Raw genomic sequence first — 26,781 nt, forward strand, 5'->3', positions numbered from 1 at the left:
TATATGTGCTTCATATTTTTTTCATAATGATGAAATGAGATGCCCAAATTCGTGCTTTAAAATTCTTAATAAGTTTCTTATATATTTTCTGTAACGTTTTAACAGGGACAAAACAGTGAAAGACATGGCAATGTCTCGGTTTACATGGTGTTGAAATTAATTTAATTTCCTGATAGTAGGCTATCTGATAGTCTTAACTATGCGAATGTCCTGATTCGTGAATATGCCAACATATCTTATTTAAAACGTAAAAAATGTGTCGACATCATCAGAAGACATGAATGAACTATATATATATTATATTATATAACTATATATTATTAAGTAAATATTATTTTATGACCACGAGCTTCTTCTGGCATTTTATAATAATCATCATATTTGCTGTTTGTGTCCAGCATTTAATAATTATTTCATACATTATTTAACCACGGCTGGAAATAATAGCTGGAATGTGATGTGATTGTGAATTCATGACTGAAATAAAGCAGTTTGTCTTTTGTAAAGTACTTTCACTTTACAAAAGGCAGCGTTTTTTAAAGGCAGCGTTTTTATGTAGGTTGATAAACATGTGTTGTACAGTATATACACCGCGACAGCGCACGCAGTTACTCACTTCTCACCTTTCATGTGGGTCTGCTCGGACTAATTCGTTTTAAACCCCTCAAAAATGTGTGTGTATACAGCCCCAAACCTCCATCAGTTATTAACAATAGCATCTATTTAGAAAAAATGCCCCAGTGATTTCGGAGCTTCAGGAAATCTCCCGGCGCTCTGCGCATAACACCGGGCCAACTCATGTCGGGAAAGAATTTATAAACGGTTTCTAAACATGGGCTATTGTTTTTTTTTTTTTACTTATAGTATTTGTTAATTTAATTTAAATGAGGTTTGGGCTCAGGACTTCGATTCGGCATCGTGATTCTCCTCTTTAATTCACTCCATAGTTTTAATCAGCGCTCAGCCGCATGCATGAAGTTTTCCAGAGCGCACCGGCAGAAGTAGACTAATGATTATGAACGCGTCGGGAAAACAGCAAGCAGACTGACTCTGACCATTTAAAAAAACGTTTGCGTTCATTTTCTGACGCGCTCAAGTTCACCAAAAACAATACAGAGCAGCGCAGCTTATTTGCTTTCAAACATTTATAAAATCACGTTTTTTCGTTATTGTGAGTGCGCTTAAATAAAAGTTGAGTCTTATAAAGGCATGTAGTCTTATATAGTTTTATTATATAGTTTTTGCACATTAATCAGAGTCCGCATCTGTTACATTTTTGAGGAAAATAGTTTTTTTTCAGCCTGTCACGGCGTGCGCCCAAATCAATATCGCTCCTCGCTCACTAGTTAGGCGACCTCTCCTTCAGATATGCGAAGAAGCGGGGCTGCAGAATTAGGCACGAATAGTGAAGAAGAGCTCTCCTTGCTAAAGTTCACGGGCTTCCAATCCGCGCTATAAAATACTCGGGGTTCGTTGGTTTACAGTGGATTTTACTACGCGGTGTGAATGAGACGCGCGCACACAACGCGGAAGTGCGGCATGCAAACGGGGCAATTGGAACGCGCCCCAGGGACTTCAAAGAAGAGCAAGCGCGAGCGGACGGAGGCAGGAGCTGCTGTCCGCGGATGGCCGTCGTATTCTTATTTTATAGCGCAGGGTGCAAGCCCGAGATCATTGGCATGGATGAGCTATGTCCAGCTCTGTACCAGCATGTCATGTGGGCATTATAAGACTAAAAAGTGGCAGCTGGCACGCCTAAAAATAGACACAGGTTAATTTTTTTATAATCTAAATTAAAATCCTCCTCTTTAGTGCCTCCTATTCCTATTAATCCTATTGTTCTTTTAGTGTCACTGCGTGTGCTTACAATGCCAGACAACATTCAAATGCAAATTTTTCACTCTTCCCAAGTGTGAATCAGCTGTTCTCACCTATACATATTAACCTATACGTTCTCACCTAAAGTGTTTAGGTAAAATTCCACCTATACAAGTGTGACAAATATGCAAAGAAAAAAAAATAGTATAAAAAGCAAAACAGTAGAAAAGCAAATACTTTTTCATGGCACTTCACATGTAGTCAGATTGTTCCACTGGGCTGAAACTGTAGCAGGTGGAGTTATAGCACTTTTTAAATCACACTTACACTGATATGAATAACTTTGAATGATGAATGCTACGTTAATATGATCTCGGGCTTGCTCCACATTATAAAAGCAAAGCGCGGAGATGGAGATCAGGGAAGTACGTGATGTGGTGGAAAATAGGCAGTGGCGGTTCTACACTGAATTGCTCCCTGGGCGAGACTCCCTCCCGCCCCCCCGTCAGCGCCACTTCTAACCAACCAAACCCCCTGTCTGAAGTCTGCTCGGTCTTGTTAATTTGTTTTAAAACCCCCAATTCTGCGAATTCCCCAGCAGCGAAACCGGTTTGATGACTTCACACCTGTCGTAAAGGTGAGAGGGGGTTTACAGTAACTGTGGGTGCGCTTCACCTCGGAGCGCGCTGTCGCGTTGTATTCAATGAATAGACTAAAACAAAATCATGTTTGCTTCAGCATTGGAAACAATATTGTATTAGGCTAACTTTATTAAAGATTATACACTCTTGTAATTTTTGTCCACACACGTGGGCATCTTTAAATTTTTAGATATTGATCCTTTCTCGATGCAGCGAATTTTCTGAGCAAATTAATAATAATTTCCATGAATGAAAAGCAGGAAGAAGAAAAGGTTACGCGAAAATAAGAAAAAGCTTTAGAGGTAAATGCTGTGAAATGCTTCAAATGAACAGATTCTGCCTATAACAGGTCAGGGACAGTGAGGCTGGACCCAGCAGCGCACCACATCCCACATCATAATACATGCTGATGATGTAAAATGATTGGGTTAAATATTCAACCCAAATGCTGGGTCATATTTAACTATAATGCTGGATTAATTCTACCACATAAATTGGTTAAATGTTCTACCCAGATGTTGGTTTATTTTAACTGGAATGTTGCGTTAATTCTACCTCACAAATGTTATTATTATTTTGATGTTTTACAGTGAATCTGTAAAAAAAAAAAAAAAATACCCACGTCTATTATACAGTTAAATTACTTTGATATACTGGTTTATTACAAAAAAAAAATTAAAAGTTTTGCAAACCATACTTATATGCAATAAACAACATCCTATAAAATGTTCATAGAAAAAACATTTATTTTTCAAAAGCACAAGAACAGATAATCAACAGCGACATCATTACCATAGTATTACTCACAAGGGCAGAATGGAGTAAAAACACAAATAGGCTGAGGCAGCTTCTACAGAGCAGGATCTCTTTGTGACATTAGATATCTTTTCTGCAGAACAAAACTATTCAGCCCTGGTTCCGTTTTAACATACAAACACTGTCTGGGAATCTGACTTTTCAAGTAGGCCTTGCTATTTTATTGCAACATTACAAAAAGTCCTATACAGGTGCACACTACTTTAAATAGTTAATGTCAAAAATATAAAATGCCTTGAAGCACACATCAACCGCCCCAAGTAGTGTGCATTGCTCCAGAGTCAGTCCCACCAGGATGACGAATGCCTGAGAGCAGCGCTGGTCATCATCTCCCAACGTCAGGATGTACAGTAGGGGTACGGCCTTGACACTTCAGCCTGCTGGAGGTATTCCACCATGTTGGTGCCAACCTTAAAGAAATGAAAGAAAGTTAAAAATATGTTGAATAACAAAGATTAAACTGAACAAGACTATCAATTTAATGTGTAATAGGATTTATACTAAATAAAAAAAATGACAAAGCTAGGGTATAGGTAACCTGAAACAAAAACATGGAGACAGCTACTAACAAAAATAAAATATGCAAAAATAAGCATGGCTTTTAAAGCATTGGCTTTAAAGCTCATATATATTAGTCAGACTAGTTGATCTTGTGGTCTGCGTTGATTTTAAGCCAATTACCGAGGAGATGCATTGTCATAGCTGGGGTCATACTGGCACATTACAATCACCCAAATATTAATACTTCCATCCAGTAGTTATCTGTACAGCTGACTGATAGTTAATTTAGCCTGAGTCACAAGCAACTTTGGTTAAAGAGGGCGACCTGGTTAGCTTACATGCAGCAGTCATATTTGCATACTACTTGCCAAAGGGGGAAAGGTGTAAAATATTGTTATAACTAGCTAGTGAAAAACGGGAGGGTTAGCAGGTGTGTATATTTGTGAGAGGGTCAGTGTTTTGTAACACCCCAGCATTTTATTGTCTCAAACAGTGAGATTAATAAAGTTCTAATGTTAATGTGGTTGCTAACGCTAGCAACCTAACTAAATGCTAGCGTCATGCTAATACTACAGTTATAGTTTCGTCACCCTGCAAACATTCTACAGAGAAAGATAAAAAGCTCAGACATCTAGTAATATAGTATAGTCTATAGTAATAATTTTTCAGTCATATGTGACTTAGGTGAGTGAACATGTGTATACAGACCTTGTATTTAACGTCATTTTCCCTTAAATGAACCGTCATCAGCGGTGTGGGAGCTAAAGAGAGACACGAAGCTCTGACTGACAGCCGCTGAATCCACCGGTGAACTTCGGGGGAGGAGCCAAGCAAACTTCAACCCAGCAGCTGGGTTACACAAAAACTACCCAACTCTCTGTAAATAACCCTAAAAAAAAAACCCCAAAAGAGGCAACCCAGCGCTTGGGTAGAAAAAACAACCCAGCGTTTTTTAGAGTGTAACTAGTTTACTAGTGTGAGCTACTGCTGCTACTGATTTTATTTCAGCTTACCTGTTCAGTTTTATTGCCATTCCTTTTAAAATATTGTCTTTATAGATAGATGTTTGTCTTGATGTTCTTTTTTTTTCGTTTCTTTGACCCAATATATGTTCAGTGATACTTCAAATAACATGTTTAAATAGCATTGATTTCTGTGTTGTGTTATATTTTTATACTAGTAACTGGGGTTAAAAATGTATCTCTACATTAATGAGCCAATGTATTGTGGCGTGGGTGGGGTTTTGAGTAACAACCATCATGCTTTGCGGGAGGGATTGTTATGTGTTCACCGTGTTGGGGAAAGGTGTTTGGGGTAGTGGCTTCGGCCAGGTTGTGTGTGTGTGTGTGTGTATGTCTGTTTTAGTGACTGTGGAATGTGCTGTTTTGTGTTGGTGCGCAATAAAGTCCTCCCAGCCATTTGCATTGGGCAGCCAGGAAGCTCACTCGTCTCTCCACCATCCTTCCCGGCGTAAAAACGCTACAGTATTATGGTGTGGGCTGCTGTGGGCCAGGAAGTCCAGGGCCACTTTTTGGTCCCAGTCCGCCCCTGTAATAACGAATGGAGAAAGCGCAGTCGAAGCCCGAGGTTTTTGCGTTCCGCGGGGGGCCAGTCGTGAATAGCTGACACTTAGTGACAGCCAATGAAATTGAAGCATTTTTGTTGCTTTCCACGTGGTGTGGCGTTGCTTAAATAATATCTGTATAATATCCGTATATCCTATAAAATCGTCCAGACCCTGGTTCGAATCCCGCTCTGGGTGAAAATGTAATAAATGTGAATCCTTTGTTTTACACTTTTTGCTTATGATAATCATTAAATTAGAGCAACTGTGAGGTGAGTGCTAATGTGTTTCATAGCTTAAGAAAAAAAAATTCTCAATTGCAAACATGCATTTAGTACTGAAGCATAACTTGATAACGTAATGGCTATATCGTGGTATTTTAGCGAATTTTGAGCACTGGCCGGTAATCGAACCCGGGTCTCCTGCATGGCGGTCGAATCACCTACCACTGAGCCACCAGTACCCGTCTGCGTTAAAAGCGTTTATAGGCTAATGTCATACATCTTTGTAGTCCTTTTGCACACGCGCGGGTGCGTTACAATAATAATAATAATAATAAATTTGGAGAACTACTACTACTAATAATAATAATTCTGAATGAAAATGAAGAATAAATACATATCAGTTTGAGCTTGACACGTTTATGAGCTCTGTCGCTTGCCGCCAATGGGCGCCTAAGAGACATAACATTTTTCGGCTTCAGTAGACACACAATACTTTAGACTTAAACACGACTGCCCCCTACAGGTATTGAAGGGCATTTTCACAGCTTGCCGCGCGCACTCGCGGCAAGTCGTGGGATCCCTTTTCCGAAAACGTGCGTTTTTAAAGACCAGATCTGTACTCATCACTCATCTTCTATACCGCCTTATCCTGTATTCAGGGGCATGGGGACCTGGAGCCTATTCTAGGAGGCTTAGGGCACGAGGCAGGGTACACCCTGGACAGGGTGCAAATCCATTAAAGGGCACACACACATTCAATTCAATTCAATTCAATTTTATTTATATAGCGCTTTTAACAATGGTCATTGTCTCAAAACAGCTTCACAAAGATGAAAGAAATTCATAAAAAAAAAATATATATATAACCAGACTCAACAGGGAACCCATCCTTATTTGGGTGATAACAGATAGAGATGATATAACACCATGTGTGTTATGCAGCTGAAAGTACAGTACAATATAACAGAAATTCTTTAAATTAACATGAAGTCCAGTTAAGCACAGGGATGAGTCAGTAGGTGCAGAGGGCAGATGGAATCTGGATCACTGGGAGCACAGGAGCAGGATGTGTAGCTCTAATCATAATAAGGCAGAATTCAGCTGGAGCTCGTCCTTCTCTGGATGCCTTAGGATCCTCGCAGGGTTGGCCTTTGTCTACTGAAGCTGGTACAATCTCCAGATGCCTCGGGATGGGTAGAAAAGTACAGAACAGATGGAGAGAATTAGCGTAGTTGCCATTCAGGATAGATGTACTGAAGTATGAAGTTATGGGATGAGTTACGCGTATGCCAGATTAAAGAGATGCGTCTTGGGTCTACTTTTAAACTGGGAAACTGTGTCTGAGCCCCTAACACTGTCTGGAAGGCTATTCCAAAGTTTTGGAGCTAAATATGAAAAAGCCCTACCCCCTTTTGTAGATTTAGAAATTCTGGGAATTACAAGAAGTCCAGAGTTTTGTGATCTTAAGGAGCGTGGCGGATTATAGCGTTTCAGAAGACTGGTTAGGTATGTGGGAGCTAAACCATTTAAAGCCTTGTATGTAAGTAATACTATTTTGTAATTGATTTTAAACTGAACATTCACACACTATGGTCAATTTGGAGATGACAATTAGCCTAACCTGAATATCTTTGGACTGTGGGAGGAAACCGGAGTACCCGGAGGAAACCCACCAAGCATGGGGAGGGCATGCAAACTCCATGCACATAGAGACGGGAATCGAGCTTGGCTGGGAATCGACCCTGTCCCTGGAGGTGCAAAGCGACAAAGCTAACCAGTACACCACTGTGCCGCCTAAGTTGGATAATTCTGCTTTTTAAAACCTTTATGAGACTGATCTAAGGAATATACAGGGGTTGGACAATGAAACTTAAACGCCTGGTTTTAGACCACAATTGTCACGGGCAGAGATGAATAGGATTGAACCCAATAGCAGACAGTTCCCTCGTAAAATGCTTTATTAAGATCCAGAGAAGTTTAGCGTATTGGTGAAGTAGAAGCCGAGAAAAGAAGCTGTGCGCGTAAGTGAATGAATGACCAGACTGTGTGGGAAAATTTCCAGTGACGTGAGCGGGGCGTGTCGATGATGGGGGAAATCCCCACAAACCCAGAAGTAGAGGGCAAGCTGGGATTTCCAAAAGCTGCGAATGAAGGCAGAGTAAGAGAACCAGAAAAGAGATCCTGAGTCCCGCGTTCGCAAACCGCTGTGGCTTTATGTTTTTTGAATATAATCTGGGTTCGCACCCAGACATCCCTTTCAGACAGCTTCCTCTTGCCTCCAGATACACCTGTTGGATTTGGTTTGTCCTTCTTGGTGGTATGTTGGCATAACCCTGCATACCGTGGCTTTTGATACATCACAAAGACTTGCTATCTTGGTCAGAGATGTACCAGCAAGACGCGCACAACCAATTTGAACTCTGATATGTCACCCATAATGTTGTGTGCATTGCAATATTTTAAGCAAAACTGTGCCATTACTCTGCTAATTATACATTCACACTCTGTTCTTACTCGCGGAATGTGCAATCAATGAAGATTGGCCACCAGGCTGGTTAAATTTAGCCATGAAACCTCCAACACTAACTTAGCCAGTGTTTTAGTTTTAGTGTCCACCCCCTGTATATTCAAAATTAAAACAAATAACTATTTTAGTTTATGTGTATTGTATCTAGAAAGTATAAGAGATATACATTTTAAGTAAAAAATTAATAAAATAAAAGTTTTTGAAATTAACTGAATGGATATATTTGTATAACGGATAGTATACCCCTGTATAGATTCTGAATTGTAGTGGTGGGCCACCTGAACCACAAAGGCCAGGGGTGATTCTGTTTGTCCCAGTCCAGCCCTATCCACACAAACTATCCTGAAACACTTTATTTCTGACTGGGTGAGTGTCTGTGGATGTATAAACTCTGTTACCCAGTGAAAAAATAGTCTTTAAACATTTGAAAGATTCCCTTCGACACCTCTAGTGTTACAGCTGATCTATCTGACTCTGAGCTGTTCACAGATTTCTTATAAACCTCTTCAAGCTGACTGTAATTTTCTGTGAGATCTGAAAAATTCTGTTTAAGAGTCTCCAGCTCTCTGTCCTTTGCCTCCATCTGTCTGCTGAACTCTTCCTGCATCTTTGTTTTCGAGGCCAAAATGTTTTTCTGGAGTTCAGGCAGGATGATTTTCATGAGGTTTCTCTCTGTCTCCATCCTGACCTCTCCTTCATATACCTCTCTGATCTTCTCCATCTCCTGTTGGTGCCTCTTCGCCACCTCTGTCCTCTCTCTCTTTCTCTTTTCTTTTAATTTCTTCACCTTTTCTTTCATTTCTGTCCTTTGCTCTACCTCTCGTTTCAGCTCCCTCTCAAATTCTCTCTTTTTCTCTTCATCTCTCTCTTCTTTCATCTTTCTCTTCAGTTCAGTTGTTCGGTCATTTAGTTGTTTGATTTCTCCTTCATGTTCCTGGATCACTCCCTCTAATTTTCTCAGTGATTCCTGCACCTCCTTTTCAAGTTTTTCCATAATTTCTATCTCCTCTCTCATCCTTTTCTCTTCTCTTTTCTTCAGGATCTTAGTCTCCATAGCTGTGATCTGAGATTTTGTCTCCAGATAGATCTCACTGCTGTAGAATTTATCTGTGCTTCGTTCCATAATCTTCTCTATTTTCTCCAGCAGCTCTGAGACCTGAAAATCATCTCCACTCTCCCTAATGTTAAGACAGTGAAACCTGTTGCCACATTTCTCTACAAGTCTCCGGACCTCCTGATCTCCTGATTGAATAAACTCCCCAACATTCTTCTTCTGAAGCTCATCAGTAACACTGAATATGACAATGGTGTTTCTCCAACATCTCTCCCCAAAAATCTCCTCCATTTTCTCCAGCATTCCTCTCTCATCTCCTGTAGGCTGCTTTATATGTATGACGAGGAGGAAGGCATGGGGTCCTGGAGCGGATAGATGGACAGAGAGTTCCACATCCTGTCTCAGCTTCTCCAGAGAGAGTTCAGGAGAGAACCAGTCAGGTGTGTCCACCACAGTCACCTTCCTCCCAGCCACCTCCCCCTGTGTGCTCTCACTCTGCTGGGTGGATGTCGATGTAGATGTAGATGTTGCAGCCTCGTTCCTTTCATCTCTACTCAGGATGATGTTTCCTGTCACACTTTTCCCAGATCCCGTCCTCCCCAGCAGTACAGATCCAACACTGGAGAATGTGGACTAGACGATTCTCCACCCACTGAAAATAAACAAGAATAAATAATTTAATACAAAATCAATAACTGACCTTGTGGTGATAAGGTTGTTCTCTGGAGTATGGTGGTGGGCTGATGAGATATCAGCCCACTAAGGCTCCATTCTCATATTCAAATTCTACAGCGCATAAAGAGTTGTTTTTAACTGTAATGTACTGTACACTATATTGGAAAAAGTATTCACTCACCCATCCAAATTACTGAATTCAGGTGTTCCAATCAATTCCATGGTTACAGGTATATAAAATTAAGCACCTATTCATGCAGACCATTCCGACAAGAAGCTCAGTGAATTCCAGCGTGGTACCATGAAAGGATGCCACTAGTGCAATAAGTCCATTAAATTTCCTTGCTACTAAATATTCCACAGTCAACCATTAGTGGTATTATAACAAAGTGGAAGGAATTGGGAATGACAACAACTCATCCACGAAGTGGTAGGCCACGTAAAATCACAGAGTGGGGTCAGTTCTTTGAAATGTTAAATCACGTTTCTGTGTTTGGCCATCCAATGGATGAGTCTGGTTTTCGCGGTTGCCAGGAGAATAGTACTTGTCTGACTCCATTGTTTCAAGTGTAAAGTTTGGTGAAGGGGAGATTATGATGTATGGTTTTTTTTCCGAAGTTGGATTCGGTCCTTTAGTTTTAGTGAAAGAAACTCTTAATGTTTCAGGAACAAAGACATTTCGCACAATTTCGTGCTCCTTCAAGTTCATGTGCATGTAAAGTCAGACGAACAAATACTTTGGGCACTATAGTCTATGTGCTGGGCCGAAACTAAAGCAATTGTCTAATTTTAAGTCCCACCCACTAGTAAGCACATTCCTATCATATGAATACTACTAATCATGACAGATGAATTCTAACATATGTTTTCATTTTTAATAAATGTTTTGTACCAGGTATACAATATTGATATTTTGCTTGTGATATAATTATCAATGTAAATGCAATGTAATCTGTCTGCTGTGTCTCTATAACCCCTAATCGTTTCTTGAGGTAAACACTGAAAAACAACCAATAATCACTTACAACTTGGACGTTTTCGTTCCATACTGTTTCTTCTTCTGATTGGTGCTGCTGACTCCTGAGTCTCTCCACTCACTAGGAAACAAGGACATTTTACAGAAGGTAGCATTAGACAGAGGATATCATCAAAGTAATGTTATATACACTATAGTTAACCACTTTCACTGTTTAAATTACACTTTCTTACAGTAGCTAAAGAGTTGCATTATTAAGTACCACTAAAGTATGTTTTATGATCTTACATGTAATTTGTTAAGTGTATATTTACTATTTGTATTTACCCTTTGAAAAACATTTAATTAATACAAGTAAATAATTACTCACTTTCTAGGGGTATGAATTCCTTGCTGTTTCTTCTCCTGATAGGAGCTGATGATTCTGGATCTGTCTGTTCCTGCAGCTGCTTTTTTATCTCCTCTAGAAGTCTGTCTTTCTCCTGAAGCTGTTTGTCTCGTTCAATAAGTTTGTTTTTACTGGTTTCCAGTTCATTCATTACACACTCCAGGTCTCTTTCTTTCTCTTTCAACTGAGACTCATTTTCTTTTAATGTCTTATTTGTTTTCCCCAGTTCTTCTCTCATATCTCTGAGCAGTGTGTCCTTTTCTTCCAATGTCTTGTCCTTCATCCGAAGTGTTTGTGTCAGATGTCTGTCTTTCTCCTGAAGCTCCTGTAGTTGCCTCTTCTTGTCCTGCAGCTCCTGTCCCAGTGTCTCCAGTTGTCTCTCATTGTCTTTCAACTGTGACTGATTCTCTTCTAATGTCCTCTTTGTTTTGCCTAGTTTTTCTTTCACCTCTCTGAGCAGTGTGTCCCTCTCTTCCTGTGTTTTATTCTTCATCATAAGTGCTTTAGTACTGTCATTTAAATTTCTGTCTTTCTCCTGCATCTTTTTGTCTTCCTCCATTAATTTGGATTTACTGGTGTCTAGCTCTTTCACCACACTCTCCAGTTGTCTGTCTTTCTCTCTCAGCTGAGACTCATTTTTTTCTAATGTCCTATTTGTTTCCCCCAGTTCTTCCATCACCTTTCTGAGCAGTGTGTCCTTTTTTTCCAATGTCTTGTCCTTCATCTGAAGTGTTTGTGACAGATGTCTGTTTTTCTCCTGAAGCTGTTTGTCTTTATCTATCAGTTTTTGTTTACTTGATTCCAGTTCTTTTTTCACATTTTCCAATTGTCTATTTTTGTCTTTCAATTGTGTCTGATTTTCCTCTAACGTCCTATTAGTTTTCCCCATTTCTTTTTTCATCTCTATTAGCAGTGTGTCCTTCTCTTCCAGTCTCTTGTTCTTTATCTGAAGCATTTGTTGATTTTCTTTCAGAAGTTTATCTTTCTCCTGAAGCTGTTTGTCTCTCTCGATTAGCTGTGTCTCTCTCTCAGTTAGAAGTCCGTCTTTCTCTTCAAGCTGTTTGTTTTTGTCTGATAACTCAGTTTTCTGTTGCTTCAGTATGATCATCATCTCCTGTAGTTGCCTCTTCTTGTCCTGCTGCTCCTGTCCCAGTGTCTCCTGTTTGTTGTTACTAGATTGCACTGGTTTCTCTTTACACACCTTCTTCTGCTGTGCTTCTTTCTCACTCAGCAGTTTGTTCATATTCTCCAGTTGTGAGATTTTCTCTTTAACTTGTCCAGTAGCACAAGTTAGAAGTTGAAGTTCATAATTAGTTTCCATTAACACTGCGTCTCTCTCAGAAAAAGTCTTCTCATTATTCTCTAAATGTTTTTTTAGAATCTTCAGCTCTTTATTTTTCTCAATTAATTCTTTCTTCCTCTCCACAGGTCTGTTGTCCTTTTCCTCCACTTGTATTTGTGTCTCCTGTATCTGTGTGTCTTTCAGTTTCAGTTGTTGATCTCTCTCATGTACAGCTCTGTCTCTCTCCTCTAGCTTTTTACTCGTCTTCTCTAGTGTTGTATTTGTATCTTTGAGTTGTGCGTCTTTCTCCTCAATGATTTTCTCCCTGTTTCTTAATTTTGCATCTTTATTCTCTATTTGTTTCTTATAATCCTCCAGCTGTTGGGCTTCATGCTGCAGTGATTTTGACATGCTGTCCAGTTCCAGCTTAGTGTTTTTTAGCTCAGTTTCAGTTTCTTCTAGTTTTCTGATCTTCTTTTTATATTGGGTAAAAATTTGTTTGTCATCTATGTTATATTCTAGAAAAAGTTACAAATATTAAGATGGACAATTTGTTTAAAAAAAAAAGCAATTTTCAATTCATAATATGGAATAAAGTTTGATGATTTTTTTATTTGATGATATTTTAACTATTAGTCATGAAAATGAAAACAGCAACATAATAAAATCTACAAAATACTACTTATACTGTAAAAAATAATAAATGCTGAAATTTCAGTAGCTGTAGGGCTTTATGCATTTTACATGAATGATTTATTTTTGTCCAGTAGCACTCACAGCCATTCTCCTGTTGCAAGTCTCTTAAACTTACATGGTGTAAATAATACCTTGTGATTTATGTTGTGAATTTCCTACTATATGCTTAGTGGAGAGTTCATTAATAAATTTCAGGCTGTATACATGAACACTGTCAGAACTACAAAGACGACATTTCCCAACACCAATGCTCCTGCTCACCTGGATACTAACACACCTCACACTACTTACTAGACACTAATAGAAGAGATTCACACACTTTTTGCCTTTGCAAAGTATACAGTCCCTGTGACTGGTTCCAGTGTGGTAACCAAGCCTTTTAATACTTGCATGCCTATTTTAGATTTTGACCTTGTTTGTTTTCTAAGTTTAGCCTGATCCAGTTTATGCCCGTTGCACATTGCCTCACCCTGGCCTGTTTACTTGACTTTTAATTTGGATTATCTCTGCCAGTTTAGTTTGACATGTTTCTTGGATGGTCTGTTAAATAAATAAATATCTTATTTGCACTTGTGTTCTCCGAGTCTGGTTTCTAATGAAGACATGTGTGTTTACTTTTGTAGCTCCTCCCATACTCACCAACACATAAAGCAGATTTCTCAATTTTCTCTCTCTCATATTCGGCCCATTCTCTGTTTCTCTGTTGAAGAAAATAAATAGTTTTTATTAAAATAAAAATTAAAAAAAGGTTTTATAGATGAATCCATACTGTATGTAAAGGTTTCTTTTGGGTGTAGCATCACACAATAACACAATATATCAATATACTTATGAAAAATCAACAGTTCCTATGTTGAATCTTATTTTTTATGTCTATTGGCTGACTTTTATATGTTCATGAGCATTCAGTCAGCCACGATCTAAACATACAACACAATCCCCTGACACTGAGAGTATGTCATGGATTTGTTCTCTAAAGTGATATTAAATTTGCCCTACATATTTTAATAAAATGTTTATGAGTATGGTGTCTACACAGATCTTAATGTAAAATAAATATGCATTTGAACCCTTTTATGGCTCTTTAAATTGAATTTAAGACAAAGTTTGCTGATCGACTTCAATATGGGTAAAGGTAATAATTTATCTTGCTTCATGATTTATTTTGTTTATATTTAAACAATGTGTTTACAATCATAGCAATAATAATAGCCATAATTATGACAGTAATCACTGAAAATTGTTAAATGTCATGTTTTCCCTGTGTGCTCCTGTTGTGTGTGTTCTGTAGGACTTTCATGTTTATGTTTGTTCCAGACTTCAGTTCCCAGTATGCATTGCACCTCACATGTCAGTCACATGTTGTAAATTTTAATCATTTACAACTTGTTTAGTTTAATTAGTTTGTAAAGTCTGTGTCTCCGTCATTGTCTTGTGTTTGTTATTATTAATGCTGGTCTCACTGTTTGTCCTTCTAATGTATTTTCATTTTGTTTGCTTGTATTAGCTTTAGCATAATCAAAAACATTAGCATAAGCATTTAGTTTGTAGCTGAGCTAAAGCCAAGGTACACATTAGTCATGACGAGATAAAGGTTTATGAAACCTTGAAGCCTTCCAGCCAATTGGTTCACAAAAGGGTTAATTTCTCGAGGCTTCATTTACTGTACACACAAACCCCCTGACCGGTCAAAGAATTTAAGATGAGCAGATGTTTTCATAGTCATTTTACCAGTACAGTGATCCTCTCAATTTCTTTTTTTTATTTATGTCTTGCCCTAGGTTGGGCATGGGAATTATACATAGTTTTCATTAAACTATATATTTTTTTCTATTGCGAGCACAATATAATAGCCCATTTAAACCATCTGTTGTTTTTTCTTCCTATTAACGTGCTTGTGCTTGTTTGTAAAAAAATGTTTAAGAAAAACGTATAAGATTTTGGCGCCTGTCACATTTTGTTCTACAGTATATTTCACGGTAGAAGCACACATACCAAAAGTGACCCTCTTCCATTACATTAATATTTCATAATTTCTGTCATATGAGAGGGAGGGACAGTGATGTTTTCCCTCTGGGACAATGTTACTAAGTAGATGAAATAATAATAATAATAATAATAATAATAATAAAACATTATAGCTTATTGGATGTGAGTCTGGCAGAATGTGATTAACTCTTTTCAAACTGAGGCAGTGTTACTCAGAAGAGGAAAGAAGAGAAGGGAAGTATATGTGCTTATGGAATTGGTTGTTGTGGGTGTCGTGTTTTTTTTTTAATTTATTTAAAAACAATACTAGCCATGAACTGTGGAGAGATTACTTCAGTTTATATCTTTATATATACTGTATCCTATATATAAATATTCATAGTATACGTATATATTATAATTATTATTAATTTATTAATTAATTATTTTGATTGCACAGATATTTACAAAACAAGACAGTGAACACAAAAAAACAACACAGCAAAAGATTAGTTATACTAAAGAAAATATACATCAGCAATAACATTCATAGCACCTAAAAAAAAAAAAAAAAAGAGCTTGGGTTTATATTTGGCAATACATGGCGGCAAGATACGAACAACTTCCTGAACCGCCAATTGCAGCGAGGCTTCAAACTTCATGACGTCAGTCGCCGTAAAAAAATATAAGACTCAAAACGTGCGATTTCTTGACACACACTTCGAAGTGTGCCTCAACTTCATTTGTGACAATAACAAACAGATGAATGTCCATGTTTCTAAAAAATGTATTTGTTGTTTAATAGCTTTACTTACCTTTAAGCTTTACTTAAAGCTATTGTAACCATGGTCACTGGGTTATTACATCAACTTAAGAATTTTGTTTTATGGTGCTAGCATCAGAAAAAAAATTAAAAACCTTTTATAGCTAAGGAAAGTTTACTTACCTGACAAACCCAGATGTATTTTTCTTGATGATCTTGATTGAAAATACAAAGAAAGATTGATGAGATTCCTAAAAATGCTTTGGTAATTTTTGTTTATTTCTCTGTATTATATGAAATAGTATTGTATAATAACATTCTGTAGTTGTTTTCAATAAATATGTTTTGTTCTGTACTGGTTTGTTTGTCTCCTTTTTCTTTGCTAATTTTGAGAAAAGGAAATTTCTTTGTTTTTTTTTGTATTACCTCTATCAGAATCCAATTTACCGCATGACTCAATTACAGTACATTTTGTTATAATCTCTTTCATGCATTATTATCTAGTTGGACTCTCTAACTCACCTTTTTCTCTAAAGTTATATACAGTACACTACCTGACCAAAAGTAAGCACAATTTCAGAAATCGAATTATTGTCTTGTGTAAGCAAAGAATAATTTGCTGGAATTAAGTTAAGCACTGCCCAATGCATTATTAAACCCTGGAAGGATGGTGCTAAACCGTCAACTTCATGGAAGAAATGTGGTCTGAAAAAATCGTGAATGAACACGATCAGAAATCAAACACTTAAAGAAGTTGCATCATTAAATAATAATAAAACTAAAATAATAATAAATAAAAAATAAATAAATAAATCATTTTATAAATCAAAAATCTCAGACCTTACAGGATTGGGACTAAACAGTGGTGTGACTATCAGAAAACTTGTTTAATGAGCTGAATCAGAAAACTGAATGACCAGGCTGAATGACCAGGTTCCCATCAGTGCAGTTTTTTCTTCTCAGATGGCATGGGCATATCGTAGCATGGGCTCTATGAGCATGAGAAAGCATTTTACACAAGAGTTATGCACCATATTACACACCATAAGCAAAGCTTGTAATCAAATGATATATTAGTGTGTCTGACTTGTTGGGAGGCCGGGCAGTAATATTAGTCAGTCTTAGTTACTATAAGGAGTAATTATTATGAAATTAAAGTCAAACTAAAACCTTCTTCTTTTTATCTCTCAGTATCAGTGTGTCTTTTGTCTTCACTGACCTAGTTGTGTATGCGTGTCTGTGTTTAAACCATCAAAATAAGAAAGTGTTTAACTCACCGATATGGCAGAGTTTTAAACGAGATATCCCTCCGTGTGTGATAAATCTATATCGGAGGGCGATCTCTACACTTTACTGCTTCGATTAAAGTGCCGAGCGCGCCCTTTCATGAGAAGTACCGGGCCACGGCGCATTCCTGGGGCTTAAAACGCGTGTATCCGGTAGAGCTGTGAGAGACGGATTTAAAACTCCTATCTCTCAATTCCTCGTTGGATCAGGAAATCCCTCTGTCCGCTCTCAAGCGCGCCCTGCGCTTCTTGTGAATGGGCAAGGATAAACATTCTCTCTCGCTCCGCGGAGATGGAAATAGCCTCCAAGCGCTTAAAAAGAAAACATTAGACGGCAGGTTCTGTCGGGTGGCCGGGGGCCGAGCCTCAATGATGCTCCCTCCCTCTTTCTTAGCAATCTTCATATGAGTTAACCCGTTCATGGAGTAAGCTGTATTTATCCCATGTTATCCTGCCATCTACTTATTTATTTGTTTAAATATAGTTGATGTGGAAGCGCTGGGTTATATGATGACACCCAGATAGAAGAGCTCCAGGCTCTCTCTCTCCTGGGACATCATCCTCCCTGAAAAGCTAATACTTCCTTTCAAGCTGTGTAGACTTTTATCTTTCCTGGAGGGAAAAGCTTTTCAGGGAGCAGGTCAGGTTGGTGCTCCATTGCATACCATGGCGGTTTTGCAGGCCTACCAGGCTGACCTGCTGAGAGACTTGAGTACTGGCGGGGCTCTTCAAGATAGGGCGTTCTGGAATTACGCCGGGCCACAGACTTGTCTCTTCGTGCAACAAAGCAGACGGCTCGTGCTATTGCCCATTTTATGGCTGCGATGGTTTCCGTGGAGAGGCATTTGTTGGTAAATCTCAGCGGCATCAAGGATAAGGATCGTGCATTCCTCCTTGATACCCCTATCTCGCCTTCCGGCCTGTTTGGCGATGTCGTTAACTTGTTCGCCGCTAGGTTCATGAGCCGAAGTTATATGAACAAGCCTTCGGGAAATTTCTTTCCTGCCGTGCTCAAGAGTCGGGACTGTCGGCCACCCAGTCTTGACCGGGTCTGACTCTTGCGAGGCGTGAAACACACAAGGAGAGTGTTTTTGAGCCAGGCACCCCCTCGTAAAGATTGGGGTGCTTTGCGCCACGCTTCGCAATCCGCCTTAAAAGAGCTCAGACTGGCATATTGTCTTCTTCACAAAGAAGCCCTGAGGTTTATGTCCCCAGGACCATGGGGGTGGCCCCCCAATGGGAAGAGGCACGCAGAATTCCTTTCGAGAATGAAGTGTTCTCCCTGGCACCCCCAGGAGGTTGGATTTTTTGCAGTCTCCAATAAAGTGTTAGCTCTTTGTTTTTTTCCTGCCATGTTTCAGAATGCCGAACATCTAACATCCCCCCTCCCCCCATTAACCAAGCCGCCGAGACTTTTGCCCCTTTCTGAGAAACTGGAAGCATGGAAGCTACTGCCAAGTATATCTCCTTGGGTACTAAGCACTGTAGAGAGAAACTACAGGATTCAGTTCTCACATCACCCTCCGTGTTTCAACGGCGTGGTCTCCACTTCCGCGAAACCCGGAAAGTGCGAATCTGCTGACAGAAGTTGCTGGGGAATGGGGCCATGGAACATGTTCCCTTACCAGACAGTTAGTCAGGCTGCTACAGTCGGTATTTCTTGATTCCCAAGAGGAACGGGGGGCTGCGTTCAATTTTTTGATTTTCGCGGGCTGTTCCGCTATCTAAAATAAATAAATACAGCTTCAAAATGTTGACTGTCAAAGTGATTGCTCTCAAATCCTACCAAGCGATTGATATGTGACAATTGGTTGAAGGATGCTTAATTTCATACCCTAACCCTAGAAATATTGCCACAACACAGGAGGTTCCTGAGGTTCGCTTTCGGGGGCGAAGCGTACCAGTATCGTGTCCTTCCATTTGGTATAGCTCTCTCACCCGCACATATACAAAATGCATGGATATAGTTCTGGCTCTTCCGACTTCAGGGCATCCATATTTAAATAACATAGACGACTGGCTGGCCCAGTCTCAGTAGCTAGCGCTTCAACATTAGCATGTCGTCCTAGCTCATCTTTGTTTCTTAGGATTGAGACCCAATGCCACGAAAAAGCGTGCTCTTTCCTGTTCAGAGGACAACATATTGGGTGTCACATGGAATTCGATTGTAAGCGGGCACAGCTGTCTCCCGCTCATGTTAAATCTATTCTCAACACCCTCAAGGAAATCAAGCTAGACCAGAAAGTGACCATCACTTTCAGAGATCTTAGCTCTCATGGCAGCTGTATCCACGATGACACCTTTGGGCCTTCTGCACATGAGAGCATTTCAGTTGTGGCTAAGAACCAGGGGATTTCACTCTAGGGCCAATCCCCAATAACAGTTACGCGCCAGGTGCTTCGTACCATTCCTATGTGGTTTAGACCCCGGGTTCTGACTCTGGGTCCCACTCTAAGTTCGTCTTGTCATCGCAGATGCTAACGACAGACGCTTCCCTCAAGGGCTGGGGTGCGGTCTTAGATGACCGTCCAGCCCAAAGGAGCTAAAGAGGCCATCTTCTCGCGTGGCACATCAAATGATGGCTCTATTTCTGACCGTAAAGCACTTCCTCCAGCAGTTGAGAGGCTACCATGCCCTAGTGTGGGTGGACAACACTATGGCAGTCTCATATATTAATCACCAGGGCATACTGTGCTTGCGCCGCTAAATAGCCAGCGCACAAGGTTCCTGTCCCTCAGGGCAATTTACATTCCAGGGCATATGAATGTGGGAGCAGTTGTACTGTCCAGTCAATCTCTGACACACGGGAAATGGAAACCCCAGCCCGAAGTAGTCAGTCAATCTGCGAGAGATTTCATGTACAGATGTGGTCATTAAGACTGCGCGTGTTTTCTCGCGGGATGCCTCAATTTAGCGCGCGGCGCGCCACGACTTGCCGTAAGCAACATTCGGGAATTTAAATAAATGTGTTGTGCTTCACTGAATATCCGCCAGATGGCGCATGGAAGGACTTTATTTAAACGCCGGACCAAGTACTGTACAACGAAGAATTGTGTATAATTACTTAGTCTAAAACAATATTGTTCCCAATGCTGAAGCAAACATGAATTTTATTTTGCTTTACAACAAATCTTTCATGATAAATGCGTGTATATGTGCTTCATATTATTTTCATAATGATGAAATGAGATGCCCAAATTCGTGCTTTAAAATTCTTAATAAGTTTCTTATATATTTTTTGTAATGTTTTAAAAGGGACAAAACAGTGAAAGACATGGCAATGTCTCGGTTTACATGGTGTTGAAATTAATTTAATTTCCTGATAGTAGGCTATCTGATAGTCTTAACTATGCGAATGTCCTGATTCGTGAATCTTATTTAAAACGTAAAAAATGTGTCGACATCATCAGAAAACATGAATGAACTATATATATTATATTATTAAGTAAATATTATCTTATGACCACAAACTTTTTCGGGCTTTTTATAATAATTATCATATTTGCTGTTTGTGTCCAGCATTTAATAATTATTTTATACATTATTTAACCACGGCTGGAAATAATAGCTGGAATGTGATGTGATTGTGAATTCATGACTAAAATAAAGCAGTTTGTCTTTTGTAAAGTACTTTCACTTTACAAAAGGCAGCGTTTTTATCAAAAGGTTGATAAACGTGTGTTGTACAGTATATACACCGCGACAGCGCGCGGGGTTACTCACTTCTCACTTTTCATGTAGGTCTGCTCGGGCTAATTCGTTTTAAACCCCTCAAAACTGCGTGTATATACAGCTCAAAACCTCCATCAGTTATTAAAGCATCTATTTAGAAAAAATGCCCCAGTGATTTCGGAGCTTCAGGAAATCTCCCGGCGCTCTGCGCATAACACCGGGCCAACTCATGTCGGGAAAGAATTTATAAACGGTTTCTAAACGTGGGCTATTGTTTTTTTTTTTACTTATAGTATTTGTTAATTTAATTTAAATGAGGTTTGGGCTCAGGACTTTAATTCGGCATCGTGATTCTTCTCTTTAATTTACTCCATAGTTTTAATCAGTGCTCAGCCGCATGCATGGAGTTTTCCAGAGCGCACCGGCAGAAGTAGACTAATGATTATGAACGCGTCGGGAAAAGAGCAAGCAGACTGACTCTGACCATTTAAAAAACGTTTGCGTTCATTTTCTGACGCGCTCAAGTTCACCAAAAACAATACAGAACAGCGCAGCTTATTTGCTTTCAAACATTTATAAAATCACGTTTTTTCGTTATTGTGCTGTCCGCGGATGGCCGTCGTACTCGTATTTTATAGCGCAGGGTGAAAACCCGGGATCATTGGCATGGATGAGCTATGTCCAGCTCTGTACCAGCATGTCATGTGGGCATTATAAGACTAAAAAGTGGCAGCTGGCACGCCTAAAAATAGACGCAGGTTAATTTTTTTATAGTCTAAATTAAAATCCTCCTCTTTAGTGCCTCCTATTCCTATTAATCCTATTGTTCTTTTAGTGTCACTGCATGTGCTTACAATGCCAGACAACATTCAAATGCAAATTATTCACTCTCCCCAAGTGTGAATCAGCTGTTCTCACCTATACATATTAACCTATACGTTCTCACCTAAAGTGTTTAGGTAAAATTCCACCTATACAAGTGTGACAAATATGAAAAGAAAAAAAATAGGAAGGGGCAAATACTTTTTCATGGCACTTCACGTGTAGTCAGATTGTTCCACTGGGCTGAAACTGTAGCAGGTGGAGTTATAGCACTTTTCAAATCACACTTACTATACACTGATATGAATAACTTTGAATGATGAATGCTACGTTAATATGATCTCGGGCTTGCTCCACATTATAAAGTCCGAGATCAGGGAAGTACGTGATGTGGTGGAAAATAGGCAGTGGCGGTTCTACACTGAATTGCTCCGCGGGCAAGACTCCCTCCCGCCCCCCCGTCAGCGCCACTTCTAACCAACCAAACCCCCTGTCTGAAGTCTGCTCGGTCTTGTTAATTTGTTTTAAAACCCCCAATTCTGTGAATTGCCCCAGCAGCGAAACCGGTTTGATGACTTCACACCTGTTGTAAAGGTGAGATGGGGGATTACAGTAACTGTGGGTGCGCTTCACCTCGGAGCGTGTTGTGGCGTTGTATTCAATGAATAGACTGAAACTAAATCATGTTTGCTTCAGCATTGAAAACAACATTGTAATAGATTAACTTTATTAAAGATTATACACTTTTGTATTCTTTGTCCACACACGTGGGCAATTTTTAGATATTGATCCTTTCTCGATGCAGCGAATTTTCTGAGCAAATTAATAATAATTTCCATGAATGAAAAGCAGGAAGAAGAAAAGGTTACGCGAAAATAAGAAAAAGCTTTAGAGGTAAATGCTGTGAAATGCTTCAAATGAACAGATTCTGCCTATAACAGGTCAGGGACAGTGAGGCTGGATCCAGCAGCGCACCACATCCCACATCATAACACATGCTGATGATGACCAACACGTCTCCCCTCATCTACCAGAGCCAAGTAAAAAGAATGGCAATCAAACAGGATAAAATTAGTAGCAGCATTAACTTGTGCTAGTTATTATGATGGTGGTCAATATTAATTGAAATAATGTTTCTCAGCATTATTTCGTGTTAATATTGACTACCATAATAATTAAAGAATAAAATAAAAAATATTGTCTTTATAGATTTATATGTTGTTTGTCTTGATGTTCTTTTTTTTGTTTGTTTCTTTGACCCAATATATGTTCAGTGATACTTCAAATAACATGTTTAAATAGCATTGATTTCTGTATTGTGTTATATTTTTATACTAGTAACTGGTGTTAAAAATGTATCTCTACATTAATGAGCCAATGTATTATGGTGTGGGCTGCTGTGGGCCAGGAAGTCCAGGGCCACTTTTTGGTCCCAGTCCGCCCCTGTAATAACGAATGGAGAAAGCGCAGTCAAAGCCCAGGGATTCTGTGTTCCGCGGGGGCCAGTCGTGAATAGCTGACACTCAGACAGCCAATGAAATTGAAGCATTTTTGCCGCTTTCCACGTGGTGTGGCGTTGCTTAAATAATATCCGTATAATATCCGTATATCCTATAAAATCGTCCAGACCCTGGTTCGAATCCCGCTCTGGGTGAAAATGTAATAAATGTGAATCCTTTGTTTTACACTTTTTGCTTATGATAATCATTAAATTATAGCAACTGTGAGGTGAGTGCTAATGTGTTTCATAGCTTAAGCAAAAAAAGATTCTCAATTGCGAACATGCATTTAGTACTGAAGCATAAGTTGATAATGTAATGGCTATATCTATGGCATTTTAGCGAATAGCACCAGCATATTGAGCACTGGCTGGGAATCGAACCCGGGTCTCCCGCATGGCGGGCGAATCACCTACCACTGAGCCACCAGTACCCGTCTGCGTTTAAAGCGCATAAATACTGTTATAGGCTAACGTCATACATCTTTGTAGTCCTTTTGCACACGCGCGGGTCCATTACAATAATAATAATAATAAATTCGGAGAACTACTACTAATAATAATAATAATTCTGAATGAAAATGATGAATAAATACATAACAGTTTGAGCTTGACACGTTTATGAGCTCTGTCGCTTGCTGTCAATGGGCGCCTAAGAGACATAACATTTTTCAGCTTCAGTAGACACACAATACTTTAGACTGAAACATGACTGCCCCCTACAGGTATTGAAGGGCATTTTCACAGCTTGCCGCGCACACTCGCGGCAAGTCGTGGGATCCCTTTTCCGAAAACGTGCGTTTTTAAAGGCCAGATCTGTAGCAGAGGTGGACCTCTTTGCCTCGCAAGATCAGCAAATGTCCCCTTTACTACTCTCTGATTCTTCCAGCTCCCCTGGGTCTGGACGCCTTGGCCCGTATGTGGCCCAGGTTACACCTTTATGTGCTTTTCCTGATAGCTCTGCTCCCGGGAGTCTTGGTGAGGGTCCATCAACAGCGTTTGCGCCTCTTTTTGGCGCCCTGTTGGCCAACCAGAGTGTGGTTCTCGGATCTAGTATCCCTCTTCAACGGCTCACCATAGGTGATTCCAATGAGGTGGGATCTTCTGTCTTAGGCGCAGGGGACGATATTTCATCCCCGGCCCGAGCTTTGGAACCTTCACGTTCAGTCCCTAAACGGGATCAACTAAGTCAAGTTGATCTTCCTGCCAGCGTAATTAAGACTATTCTGCTAGGGCTTCCTTCCCTAAAAGAGCTTATGCCCTCAAATGGAATGTATTTGAAAGTTAGTGCATGATGAAGCAGATAAACCCAGTTCACTGCCGAATTGTTTCAGTGCTGGAGTTTCTGCAGGAAAAGTTGTCCTTGGGCTTGTACCCTCGTTCTCTCAAAACGTACGTAACTGCTATTTCAGCCTGCCACGTCCTGATTGATGGGTTTACTGTGGGAAAACACCCTTTTAGTTACCTGTTTCATTCGTGGAGCTAAATGGTTGAGGCCACCTACTAGAGCCACGGTCCTTTTTGTGGATTTTATCTATTGTGCTCGAAGATCCCATTGACACCCCTTTTTTGAACCACTTGAGCGCCTCAGGTTTCTGACCCTTAAGATGTTTTTTTAATGGCCGGTACCTCTCTAAGATTGGAGATCTGCACTGGGTAAGAGATGCTATTGCCCTTTTCCATGAGGCGCATGGCCTCACTGTGCCTCTAGGAATCAGGGCTTATTCAACCAGGAGGATCGCCTCATCTATTGCACTAGCAAGAGGTATTCCCCTGCAACAAGTGTGTGACGCGGAGGGTTGGTCCTCTCCGCACACATTTGTTAGATTTATAGTCTGGATGTTCATGCTACTCCGGGCTCATGGGTCCTCGAGTCAGCTGCCCAGACATAGTTCTGAGACCTTCTCGGCCTTGTGCACACACGCTACACAACCTTGGGGTCCAGACACTTGCAGTGCGGTGGCATTGGTACTCTTATTCCCATAGCGTTTTTACGCAGCATTGAGTGTAGCCTTTGAAAGGGAACGTCTTGGGTTACTTTGCTGTAACCCTGTTCCCTGAAAACGCGTGAACGAGATGCTACGTCCCAATGCCATACTGTCTACGTGACCGGATGTCCGTTCAGACAAATCAATCTGAGAAATGTTTCCGGTTCACTCCTATTTACAACCTGCAGGTGCGTCTCATCAGATGACGTCACCCGACCGAGGTTATATAAGCCAAAATTTGGCGTGTTTGATACACACATGCTTCACAACCGGCAACATGACAAGATGTTCCCATAGCGTTTTCATGCACCATCTCATTCCCGCCTTTTCAGGGAACAGGGTTACAGCAAAGTAACCCGAGACGATTTCTGTGTGTGTAGAACACTAATGAGAAACTAGACAACAGCATGATGAATGTTCTACTTTATAATGAACAAAGTAAAAAATATATAACTAGAAAATTAAACGTAGAATTTTATTTTATGTCTTTCTCACCTCGCTCCTCTGTCCTTTGTAGATCCCCCATGAATAATTGCTGTGAATAATAAAGTTTAAATGTTTTGTGCATGATAAAACTGTTACTCTAAACATAACACAGTTTCTGTGTCTCATAAACAAAGTTAAACTAGTTAAGGATGTACAATTACTTAGAGTAAATCTACATAACATTCTGTTACACTGTGCTAATAATCATCTGCTCACATTGGAAAGATTTATCAGCAACAGAAACTCAACTGGGGAGGGAAAAGGGGCACAGTAGGAAATAAATGATTTATTAACTTATGTGAGTTCATTCCATCACTTACATACGGATATAACACAAAGAGATTCTGATGGAGTCTGGCAGTAGTGTGTGTTATATGTTACATGTTTGGTGTGTCTTTTACTCAACATGCTAAATGTCTCTGCTACATTAATGCAGTGCAGTGGAGTTACACACAGGTGCATTGAGGGAAAGAAGCTTACTTAGGGAAGTGGATCATTGATATTGTTACTGTTATTCTGGACATAACATTGGATAAATGTATCTTTGTAATTTAAATAGTACAGAGTATTATTATTATTATTATTATTATTATTATTATTATTGTTAATAATAATAATAATAATAATAATAATAATGCAAAATACATATAGATAAAAATATAGTTCTATAATTGCACTTAACACTAAATGTAAACATAGGCTGTAATTTTTTTTTTTATATTTGATCACTGAGGAAAACAATAACATCTCAGGTGATAGTTGTGAAGTCGAGTTAATTACGTACCAGTACTGAAGGGGCCGTGTAAAAGAACAAAGAGAAATGCAATGTTAGATAAAACAATAAAAGCGTTAACAGCACAGAAAGCAAACAAAAAAAAAGGTTCACCAAGCTTCATATAAATAATAATCTTACATAAATAAGTAACAAAAAGAACACAAACAATTAGGGATATCTACAAGGATGCATGCTCAAGGTAAAAATATTTAAATAATTCATAAAAAATGCCAAATCTATCACATTTAAAGTTTCACAAAAAAAATGTTTACCCTGTAAAATCACAGGTACAGTAAATCAGTGTTTGGTCCTTTGTTACTTATTTGTTTAACCCTTGTGTGGTGTTCATATTTAAGAAATA

The 26,781-nt window shown here is 39.4% G+C and overlaps 1 pseudogene; it reads right to left on the reverse strand.

Annotated features, from left to right (window-relative positions):
- Positions 1–7,707: 7,707 nt before the first annotated feature.
- LOC128512618 (trichohyalin-like) lies at positions 7,708–25,685 on the reverse strand (annotated as a pseudogene).
- Positions 25,686–26,781: the final 1,096 nt, after the last annotated feature.

Source organism: Clarias gariepinus, chromosome 24 (genome assembly GCF_024256425.1).
Source record: "Clarias gariepinus isolate MV-2021 ecotype Netherlands chromosome 24, CGAR_prim_01v2, whole genome shotgun sequence".
Classification (NCBI taxonomy): Eukaryota; Metazoa; Chordata; class Actinopteri; order Siluriformes; family Clariidae; genus Clarias; species Clarias gariepinus.